Source organism: Triticum urartu, chromosome 4A, assembly GCF_056163025.1.
Source record: "Triticum urartu cultivar PI428250 chromosome 4A, HENAU_Tu73, whole genome shotgun sequence".
NCBI lineage: Eukaryota > Viridiplantae > Streptophyta > Magnoliopsida > Poales > Poaceae > Triticum > Triticum urartu.
The window spans coordinates 528,940,488-528,951,085 of NC_141876.1; the positions used below are offsets into that span (position 1 = coordinate 528,940,488).

The 10,598-nt window shown below is 46.2% G+C and overlaps 1 pseudogene; it reads left to right on the plus strand.

Annotated features, from left to right (window-relative positions):
* Positions 1–8,186: 8,186 nt before the first annotated feature.
* Positions 8,187–8,254, plus strand: LOC147976425 (small nucleolar RNA SNORD36; annotated as a pseudogene).
* The last annotated feature ends 2,344 nt before the right edge of the window (positions 8,255–10,598 follow it).

A 10,598-nucleotide genomic window follows, 5' to 3' on the forward strand; every position in this document is an offset into this window, starting at 1 on the left:
GGAGGCACAATGCTCCCCAAGAAGCCACTAGGGCCACCGTATTCTCCTCACGCCCTCACACAATGCGAGATGCCGTGATTCCACTATTGGTGCCCTTGAAGGCAGTGACCGAACCTTTACAAACAAGGTTGGGGCTCTCTCCACAACTTAATTGGAAGCTCCCAACGAAACCACGAAGCTTCACCACAATGGAATATGGCTCCGAGGTGACCTCAACCGTCTAGGGTGCTCAAACACCCAAGAGTAACAAAATCCACACAAGAAAGTATGGGGGAAGCAAATATCCTTTGGTGGAAGTGTAGATCTAGGTCTCCTCCTTCAATCCCTAGCAAATCGACAAGTTTGAGTGGCTAGAGAGAGAGAGAGATCGGGCAAGAGAGCTTGAAGTGCATTAATGGTGGAGTGAGAGAGGTCAAAGGTGAGAGTGGTAGGTGGGAGAAACACTCTTATATAGCAACCCTAAAAATCCAGCCGTTGCTGCGTTTTTAGCCCTGCAGCGGTACAACCGGTCCTTGTCCCGGTACAACCGGGACTCACGGTGTAGCTGCAGAACCTTACCAGGGGGTACAACCGGGCCGCTGGGCGGTAGAACCGGTTAAGAAAAATGACTGGACCAACCGCCCAGCCATCGCACAACTACCGCCTCAGAACAGAGACGAGAACGGTACTTGAGCGGTGCAAGACCGGAACAACCGCATGGCCTTGAGCTCTTGGACGGCGAAGTTCTGAGCGGAAGAACCGCTCAGACCACCGGTGGTACCGGTCAATGAGGATCGACCGGATCAACCGGGCCATCACCGCCCGAGAACCGCATCAAAACAGAACCTTGAGCGGTACTTGAGCGGTGCGTGGCCAGAACCACCGCCCTAGCCTTTGTTGAGCAAGGTGGCGGTACCATCGCCCGGAGGCAGCGGTACAACCGCTCGGTAAAAGCTGGAGAGCGACAAGGTCCAGCGGTACAACCGCTCCAGGGGGCGGTACAACCACTGGGAAGAGCAGAAAACAGAAGGAAAGATAGGGGGAACACTCTCTCTCACAACTGAGGAAGACAAATGAGGGGTGAGGAAAGTGTACGTGAAAAGATTCCCCCAGAGCTTCCTAATGAGGATTCCCTCTTGATAGTACGGGTACTCTACGACCAAAGAAAATAAAAGCGTAGAGGACACGTCTTCGATCTTTTCCTACGAGAGGCAATAGCAATCCGATGTAAGCCTAAGCATCGAGAACCTGAAACATATAGCACACGATTAGACCAACAAAGGGTTGTCATCATCATCCAAAACATAAAGTAGGGAAATGCCCTTTCAGGTGTGTTTATGCTTCACCATAAAACAAAGACAATCTCCACGGATCAGTGTTTGGTTCCTCCACCGAACAATCAATATGATACACCGAGTAACCCAGAATTTCGATCTTTATTGGATTATTCCTGAATATTCCTAAACCACCGCTCCTACCTTGACTACTTACATCATAGCCATTATCATAACCGATGGTTCCTGCTAGACTTTCTACCCTTGTCCTTCCAATCTGTGTTTCGACAATACATAAAAGGGTAGGGGCAAAATCCTTCGCGATTTCGCGAAGCTCTCTAACTATTGCAGCGTTGCCCGCGCCACGACAGTTCCAACTTAAAACACTCATTGCGCCCAGCGGTGCTCCTCGCCAGAGCCCGCCGATGATGCTTCATTGTTGGTTGTTGTGGTTTCCATCCCTTCCTCAAACTCGCTTGTCCCCTCACCCATCTCTGCCGTGTCTCCTTTGCCTATCTTCTTCGGCCTCTTACGGTCCTTCCTCGGTGACACATACACCGGCGGAAGAGGAGGGACTTGGGGCTCTCTAGCCGCCAGAACCATTGCTTTACCATGATTTTCTTCAGCGCACACAGTCCCGGATGAGCTTGGTATATTATCCACCGATGTACGTTTGTTTGACATCTGAAAGGTTCCAGATTCTGGACTCACCAATCCATGCTTGGTCACCTTCCTAGCTAATGGGTCCTCTATAGCGGCCCCTGACTGATCCTCAGTAGGTTGGTTCTGTTGTGGACGTGCATTGAAACGCCAACTCTGGCTTGGATTGTACCGCTCTCTTCCTCTTCCCCTTCCTCCTGCCCAAGGTCCTCCTCTGCCTCTTTGAGATGCAAAACTTCCCCTTCCTGCCTGCTTAAACCTCACATTATCAGCAAGAACAAACTCACCCCATTCAAACGTGGATTCATCATGTTCTCCATCTCCGCATTCTACATGCCAGTGCCCAAACTCACCGCACTTGAAACAAAAAGTGGGTAACTTCTCATATTTCACCTGATACTTAACCGTCTCTTCTCCCTTCGTAGCAGTATCAAAGCGCTTTATCTTGCCGTTGATGTCTATCTTTACCTTGACTCTCACGAATTCTCCAAAGAAACCTGCAGGCAACTTCAGTTGTACATCCTCCACCTGACCAATCATGGACGCCAAACCTTTCACCGCTGGTTCAATCAGGAACTTATCTGGCAGGCGGTGAATTTGCACCCACACAGAGAGTTTGTCAAGTTTAAAGGAATCAGGGTTCTTGAATCCATCGTACTCTTCCAGCATCACAACCTGGTCCTTGAACAGCCACGGCCCCTCATGCATCGCCTTCCTCCAATCACCCAGACACCCGAATTGCGTCGTGAACAGGTTACTCTTGATCTTCCTCCACTCAACTTTTTTTGCGGGGTTCCAGGCTGCCTGCATGTCTCCATACAGCGCGTTAGGGCTGAACGACTTAGGCGTGTGTACACGCGCAATAGCTAGCCACTTCACCGTCTCCACCATGTCCGGCAGTTCCTCTTCCTAGATGAAATCATCCTCCTCTTCCTCCTGCAGCGTCAACCTTGCCAGCAGTTCTTCCGCGGTCTCCTTCCCTTCTTTTCGCTGAGAGCCTGCACCTTACGCCATCGCGATCGGATCTGGAGCGAAGCAGAAAACCTTCTTTCGCCTCCTTCCTGCCTCTTCCCCCCCGAGCACGAGCCGGGCCCGAGTGATCAGCAAGGTGTCAGCGAGGTTCGCCGACCGACGAGGGTAGATTCCGGCGTGCGTCGCCGGAAAACGTCGAAACCCTAGGTCTATCGCCTAGGGGAAACACTACAGTCTCGCGCCCTGCTACTGTACTGCACAAATGGGCCGGCCCAATCTGGGCAGCTCTATCTGCCACGAAGGAGCTCTCGAAGAGGGGAGCTCCTACTCGCCGCTCTTTGCGGCAAAGCGACGCAGTTTCGCACAGGCGGTCTCCGACTGGGCCGGCCCATGACCGCAAGCGAATCTCTCTAGGTCCAAAAAATATTTGGACATCGCTGGGAATCAAACCAGCGACCTTGTCCTACAGAGGACGAACGTCAACCAGCTAACCTACCGAGTTTATCTGATTAGGCAGCAGCGTTAAGAGTTAAAGAAACAATAGGCAGCGCAGATCAGAATTATTTTCAGAATTTTGAAAGCAATTTTTTAAAGAAAACCGAGTGTTTTCTGAAACGCAAACACTGTTCAAATTTGCTGATTGTTTTACAAAACTGACACATTTTTCTAAATCACATTTTCGAAATCATGAACGCCTTTTCTAATCGAGAACATTTTTCGATATTCCAAATGAAAATTAAGCAAACACGAACATTTTTTAAACTCTCGACCAAAAATTGAAAACAAAAACTATTTTTCGAAAATTTTGAACAATTTTTGAGGAGGGAACATATTTTGAAACTCCAAATTAGAAAATATGAACATTTTTAAAAATTTGTGAACAATTTTCTTAAATGGGAACTTTTTTTAGAAATGCTGAATATTTTTAGAAAAGTTGTGAAATTTTTGAGCAGAAACATTCCGAACATTTTTTGAAAAAACACAAACAATTTTTTTAATATGCGAACTTTTTTGTATTCATGAACAAAATTTGAAAGGACAACCTTTTTTGAAATTTGATCGATATTTAGAAGCAAGAAAATTGTTTGAAATTTCTAAACATTTTTCTAAATAAAATAATTTCGAAAATTATAAAACCAAATAGTACATGAACAATTTTTTAAAGTGCAAACATTTTATCAATTTATGAGCAAAATTTGAAACATAACCTTTTTTGAATTGGATCATTTTTCTAAAAGCACTACTTGTTTGTTGAAATTTTAGATCATTTTTTGAAAGAAGTGAACAAAATTTGAACTTTTATGAATTTCTGAATTTTACAATACTGGAACATTTTATGAAAAAACGAACAAATTTTGGAAAAGGCGAAATGTTTTGAATTCTCGAACATTTTTTAACAAAAAAACGAAAATGAAATAGGAATGAAAAATAAAAGAGGAATCTGAAAAAACATACAAAGGAAAGAAAAAAGGAACAGGAATGCGAACATAAAAAAGGAAAAAAAAATAAAAGTCTGTTCTGGGTCTTCTAGAAGGTTCCCAAAACCGGAATAAGCCGACTGAAAACCCGTGTAACATTCCCAAAACCAGAAACCAAAAGTTTTGCGTGCAGTCACGAAATGGGCCGGCCCGAATCGCTCGATGTATTGCTCTGCCTGTGCGTTGCGGTGACAATTTGCCGCAACGTGTGGCAAATAGGAAATTCCCCCGAAGAGAGCTTACACAACACAACACTCTGCGCCTGGCTTCCGCAACTTCGGCCGTGGGTTTTTCATTTCGGATTGGCTAACTCACATCTAGATGAAAATTAACTATATCACATCTAACCTCTCCACCACATGATCTGAAGGCTCTAAGATTTGTACTGCACTTGTTTTTTTCTTGCCATCTGTTGTCTTTGCACGGTCGTGGCTTTGTTCTTGTGTGGGCTGAGCGTGTGCTGCTTTATACTGCTGGCGGCCTGCTCCTATTCACAGCGTCGTTGTTGCCCCTGGTGGCCTGCTGCTCTTTGGCATCGTGTTTTTTTGCCCTCTCTTGTGATTGTGTGTTTTAGTCTTGGCTTTTCCTTTTTGTTTTTAGACTGCGATGTTCATTTTTTCCCTCTCTCTCTATATATTTATATGCAATTTTCAAAATTCATATTTTTTTAGCATGGCTCACGTGTTGTTGTTTGTCCCAGCACGAGTGATCTGCGCATCCTTGTCCATGTGTTTTTCAGTCATTTCCGTGTTTGTGTGTTTTTTTTCTTTTTTGAGCAGGATTGCTAAAACACATCTGGATAAAATTCAGTGATCTCACATCTAGATGTCCATCTGCCCGATCTATTGTGTCTTTATTTTTCGCGCTCGAGTGATCGCCCGTAATCGATCCGCGCCGCGTTGTAGAGTCTGGACCGGGAGGCCTAGACCGGAGCGGGACTGTTTTTTGCCCTTTTTTTCTTTTCTGTTGGGCCGGCGTTGCCTTTGTTTGTGTTGGGCTATTTTTCGAATACGACGGGTCTAGCAGAGAATATATTACATCGATACGGTAGCCTCCCTCGAGTTGTCACCCCCTGTTATTCCATTTTTCTATTGTTTTGTTTCAAATCCGAAGGAGGCGACCTGATCTCGCCGGTCTGTGGCTCAGAGATGGCTGTTGGGCACATTTTTTTGTTTTCCCCTATTTTTTTATGCACTCTTTTTTCCATGTTAAATTTTTTGTATACTGCATATGCAAGTGTTTGCCTAGTTGTTTTTTCACAGAAATAAAATTTCCCCCATTTTAGTTTGTATGTAAACTCCTCGGCTCCGGAATAGAGCTATTTGTAGTTTTTGTAGTCGCCTCATTTGCATGTAGCCATCTCGAAAATCGTTTTTCTTGTAGTTGCCCCAGTTGCAAGTCAACGATCAACTCGCAACTAGGGGGGGACATATGTTCGTAGGGAGGAGGGGCAGTTGAGAGCCTTCCATCGAATCGCAACTAGGGGGCGTATGTTTGTAGGGCCCTAGTTGCAAATCAACCATCGACTCGCAACTAGGGGGCGTATGTTTGTAGGGGCCCAGTTGCAAGTCAACCAATGACTAGGACGCGTCATACTTTTTTGTAGTTGCCCAATTGCATGTCAACCATCGACTCGCAACTAGGGTAGACATATGTTTGTAGGGGCCCGTTTGCATACCTACCATCAACACACAACTAGGACGCGTTGTACTTTTTTTGTAGTGGCCCCAGTTGCATGTCACCTATCGAATCACTATTGGGGGGCTATGTTTGTAGGGGCCTGATTGCAAGTCAACAATCGACTTGCAACTAGGACGCATCATACTTTTGTAGTAGCCTTAGTTGCATGTCAGCCATCGAATCACAACTAGGGGAGGGCATGTGTTGTAGGGGCCCAATTGTAAGTTAACCATCGACTCGCAACTAGGACGTGTCGTACTTTTTTGTAGTGGCCCCAGTTGCATGTCAACCATCGACTCGCAACTAAGGGGTACGTATGTTTGTAGGGGCACAGTTGCAAGTCAACCATCAACTCACAACTGGGACACGTCGTACTTTTTTTTTTGTAGTTTTCCGAGTTGCATGTCAACCATCATCTCGCAATTAGGACGACATATGTTAGTAGGGGCTCGGTTGCAAGTCAACCATCGACTCACAAGTAGGGGGGCCTATGTTTGTAGGCGCTCAGTTGCAAGTCAACCATCGACTTGCAACTAGGGTGAGTGTATGTTCGTAGGGGTCCAGCTGCAAGTGAACCATCGACATGCAACTAGTACGAGTCATACTCTTTTTAGTGGCCCAGTTGCATGTCAACCATCAACACACAACTAGGGCGGCGTATGTTTATAAGGACCTAGTTGCAAGTCAATCATCGACTCGCAACTAGGGGGCGTATGTTTGTAGAGTCCCAATTGCAAGTCAATCATCGACTCGCAACTAGGCGGGGGATGTATGTTTATAGGGGCCCAGTTGCAAGTCAAACATCGACTCCAAACTAGAACGCATCATATTTTTTTGTAGTGGCCCCAGTTGCATGTGAACCATCAACTCGCAACTAGGTGGTGTATGTTTGTAGGGGCCTAGTTGCAAGTCAACCATTGACTCACAACTAGGACGCGTCATACTTTTTTGTAGTGACCCGAGTTGCATGTCAACCATCGACTCGCAACTAGGGGGCGTGTGTTTATGGGGCTCAATCGCAAGTCAACCATCGACTCGCAACAGGGACACATCGTACTTTTTGTAGTTTCCCCGGTTGCATGTCAACCATCGTCTCGCCACTAGGGGGACGTATGTTTGTAGGGGCTCAGTTACAAGTCAACCATCGACTCGCAAGTAGGGGGGCCTATGTTTGTAGGTGCCTAGTTGTAAGTTAACCATCGACTCACAACTAGGATGAGCGTATGTTCATAGGGATCCAGTTGCAAGTGAACCATCGACATGCAACTAGTACGTGTCATACTTTTTTGTAGTGGCCCCAGTTGCATGTCAACCGTCAACTCGCAACTAGGGGGGTATGTTTGTAAGGGCCTAGTTGTAAGTCAATCATCGACTCGCAACTAGGGGGCATACGTTTGTAGGGGGGCAGTTGCAAGTCAATGATCGACTCACAACCAGGACGGGGATGTATGTTTGCAGGGGCCCAATTGCAAGTCAGCCATCGACTCAAAATTAGGACGCATCATACTTTTTCGTAGTGACCCGAGTTGCATGTCAACCATACTGAGCGTGTAGTGTGTTTGTCGTCCCAGTTACAACTCCACCCTCGACTTGCAACTGAGCGCGTAGTTTGTTCTCATCCCGGCTTCAAGCCCACCACGACTCGCAACTAGGAATGTAGTTGTTGCTGCCTCGGTTGCAAGCCAACCATTGGTTCGCAATTGGGACTGGCCTTTTTTATTCGCGCCCAATTGCAAGTCTGCCCTGGACTCGCAATGTGGCTCACCCTTTTTTTGTCACACTTAGTCGTAATTCCACTCTTCACTTGCAAGTGGGCTTGAATTTTTTGTGGTTGCCCAAATTGCAAGGTCACCATCGACTTGCAACTAGGCTTTGAAGTTTTTTTTGTTGCCACGTCAATTATAAGTCCACCTCAATTGCAAGTCGTCATTTGTAACTCGCAACTGGGCTCCAAATTCACGACCATTTTTTGAATCCACAAAAACATTGAACTCATGAAATTTTCTGGAATCACAAATATTTTTAATTCCGTGAACATTTTTTCAAATTCTTGATTTTTTTTAAATCACAAACATTTTTCAGCTCATGAACAATTTTTTTACTTGCAAAGTTTTGTGAACATTTTTCAAATTAGTACATAATACTGCATTAATGTATTTACTTTTATTAAATATCTACTTGAAAATATAAGCTTTTTACCCCAGATGCAGTTTCACGTTTTGAAATAAAAAATATATATTTTTAGTGCCCGTGTAGATGCTTTTTTGGGACGTACACACTTCTGCGCTTTTTCTTGTGTGATACAACCGATCGTTGCTTTTCACAATCGTTGTTTTCCTTTGAGCAGACATTAGTATCGTGAGAAACAAACAGTTGGGCTGGACTAATGATCGTGAGAAATAAACAGTCGGGCTGGACGTTGGCTACGTCTACGTGAGCGACTTAGCGATCGGACGGAAACAAACAAATAGTTGCTGATAGATTAAAAAAAGTTGATGATGTCATCTTAGATGTGACATAGTTATATCACATCTAGATGCGCCCTAGTCACATCCTTTTCATTTTAGTACCCACATAGAACCCCCAAATGACGCTTCCAGACCTCGCCGCCGTCGCCGCTGCCCCCGCCATCGCCGTCGCCGCCGCCGTGCCTACCTTGCCGCAATAAAACCACCCATCTCGCCCACCTCGCCTCCTCGCCGTCGCCGACCTTGCTGTCGCTGTCCTCGCCCGCTCTCCGACCTGGTCCCGCCTCGCCCAAGTCGCCCTCCTCCCCAACCTCTGCTCCGCCCTCTGCTTCAAGCAACAGCCACACGTAATTGCACGGCCAAGCTCCTGTATTTATGCGTTTTGGGGCAATTCTTGGGTGAAAGTTTTGTCGTTTCAAATACCGGCTGCAGGGGGTGGGGTTTAGGGTGGTGGCGCATTCTATGGTTGCACGATTGGTGGGGATCGAGCGCTGATGCTACGGTTTTGTGATATGGCTTGTGCTTTTCTGGATTTGGAACGCTCCTTGGAGCAATCTGTAAACCCTAGCTGTTGTTTGCACCATAAGTTGATGTTCTGACTTCTGAAAAGCTTGTACCTTTCTTTCTTATGTTCTAGGATAGTTGAATGGCGTGTTTGATGGTGGATTTAGGCATTCAGTCGGGTTGTACAAGGGAAGTAGTAAATCCATGTCTGTTAGGCAGTTTAGATAAATGGTGGTGACTGCAGAAGCGCGGCATCAATTGGCCCTGATAGATATTAGAGTATGAGGCTTTCAGCCGAGAGGGATATGATTACCTGCTATTAGTTATGAATTGGTGTATTATTACCACTAGTGAGGCATCTATAATTGGTATATGATTACCATGTTCAATATTTCTTTACCGATGTTTCAGCATGAACTTTGTTGGCCATTTTTCAATTTTGGGTTCTAAATTAGACATGTAGTACTGCACAGGTGCACAGGTTCACTGGTTGGTTGTTGTTGCCTTCACAAAATAAGGAACTTTTTACCTCTGTAAATATTTAATTGTTGGAGATTCGGAGCCTGCTGGCTAGAAGCTCGAGTGAGGAGGCGAGTCAGGTGGCAGACATTTTATGTTTGCACGTTTGGTGGGGATCTAGCGCTGATGCTACCGTTGTGTGATATTGTTGGAAATATGAGCAAATTACTACGAGATTTAATCCGAATAAACAGAAGATATATCATGATCACAGCAGCAGAGATTAAACTAATCATGCGAACTAGCATAGCAGATGAACATATCACATCTAGGGCACATACTAGAAACATGAATTCTACCACGATCTCGAACAGGAAGGATAGAATCACATACGGTGCAGCGGGTGCAGCACCGCCGGCGTTGACATTGTCGCCCATGTCGTCAAGGATGAGGTTGCCGAGGTCGGGGAAGAAGTCGTCGTTCACGAAGTCGTCGCTGCCAGCAGTCGCGCGAGTGCGCTCCCCAAAAACCTGATCGCCCCTCTCCCGTATAGGATCACGAGAGGCGGGGTTCCGGAGGCCTGCTGTCCCTTCTCGCGGTGCACGCCGGAAGGAGGGATGGAGAAGACTTGCTTGGCGGTGCAATGATCTGGAACGGTGGTGAGAAACCATAGGAAGCGGCTGCGGCTAGGGTAGATGTCTGCCTGACTATATAGTGCGGGCTGGGTAGGTCGTGAGAGTAAACCCCACGTCCGAGTCGTCACGATCCAAAAGAATCAGAAACGGTTCAGTAATTAACGCGTCCGTTAATTATTAATTAATGACTCATTAATTTTTCCATGCAGCAAAAATATAGACAACATGCATAGCTCTGTCCTCGGCTCGGCTCAGTCCCGCAACCCGCGACGCGTCGTGACGAGGCGAGCGAGGAGGAGGAGCGCGCGTGTAGGTCTCCTCTTCTTATGCTCATACAAGTGGTAGAAGAGCTCACCTTATAAAGAGGTGCAACTCTCTCTCAACTTCCGGGGTGGGACTAAACTTTAGCCTCACTCACTCCACTCACATGTGTGCATGAATGGGCCAAGAGAATTTCAGAATTTTAGTTGGGCTTTGGGCCAAAGGCCT